Source organism: Gavialis gangeticus, unplaced genomic scaffold (genome assembly GCF_001723915.1).
Source record: "Gavialis gangeticus isolate Ggan-Ray unplaced genomic scaffold, GavGan_comp1, whole genome shotgun sequence".
Taxonomy (NCBI): Eukaryota; Metazoa; Chordata; order Crocodylia; family Gavialidae; genus Gavialis; species Gavialis gangeticus.
Genome location: NW_017729008.1, coordinates 12,749,347 through 12,750,382, shown reverse-complemented (window position 1 = coordinate 12,750,382; position 1,036 = coordinate 12,749,347). Strand labels below are relative to the sequence as shown.

The window sequence follows — 1,036 nt, the reverse complement described above, 5'->3', positions numbered from 1 at the left end:
GGGCAGAGGGGGTGGGTGGGTGGGGTTGGGCCTGCTTTGTGAGCGGGGGTGTCTCCTCAGCCGTCCGACCGTGCTCAGAGCATTGAGCGAGAGGGCAGCGTGCAGGGCGCTGTGTCGCCGTCCCAGCCCCGGCGTGAGGCGGTGCGGCGCCCCGCAGCCTGTCGAGTAGGGAGGGGGCCTGGGCATTCGCCATGAGGAGGGGAGGAGCGAGTCCCAGCCGCAGGCAGACCCAGGCAGAGAGTTCCAGAAAGAGTTACAAACCCACGGAAGAGCAGATAAAATTGCACTGAGCAACCCCATGGCCCTGGCTGCCTGCAGGGATGGGGCTGAATTGTGGGTTCCCTGTCCCCAGAGATGGAGTGGAGACCCACCAACGACCTCCAAGGACGGGCTGCTGCTGTGAGCGTCCAGCTGACGAGACAAACAGGATAGGAAGTGCTGCTAGGAAAGGGAATGAAGCGGAGGTGCTGTTGTGTCACTAGAAAGTCCATGGTGAACTTTCCTACGCTGGAACTAGCGAAGGAAGAGAGTAGGGACAAGAAAGCTAAATCAGGCCTGCAGAAAGGCCTCCATATAAGGAGAAGCTGAAAAGGCTGAAAGGTTTCAGCTTGTGGGGGGGAAGCAGCCATCTAGAAAAATCCATGGAATGAAAAAATGAATTGGTGGAACTATGTCTTTAGCAATCCTTGTATACATGTGACACCTTTTCACATAGTTTTGGGGTGGCTTATGACAAAAGGGAAAGAACTACAGAGACAATAAAATAATAATGAGAAAGTACAACCCCTCTCCTCTTCCCTAAAGTGGGGGGAAGAATCTAAAGTGACCCTCCCCAACCACTTCCGTTCTTCGTCTCTGACCAATGAAAATATCCTTCTACACAGCTTTATTTCTTAACCCACATCCAATGCTAGGAGTCACCTAAAACAAAAATACTTCTTTGCACAGTGTATAATTTTAAATTGTGGAATCCATTGTCCCGGGATGTTCAAGCCAGTAATACAACTGAGTTCGGTGTTACATTATGGAAGATAGG

The 1,036-nt window shown here is 51.7% G+C and overlaps 1 protein-coding gene across 2 annotated transcripts in view; it reads right to left on the bottom strand.

Moving 5' to 3' along the window:
* LRRK2 (leucine rich repeat kinase 2) overlaps positions 1–1,036 on the bottom strand; it is a 143,329-nt gene that overhangs the window by 137,107 nt on the left and 5,186 nt on the right. The gene's annotated exons all lie outside the window — the stretch shown is intronic.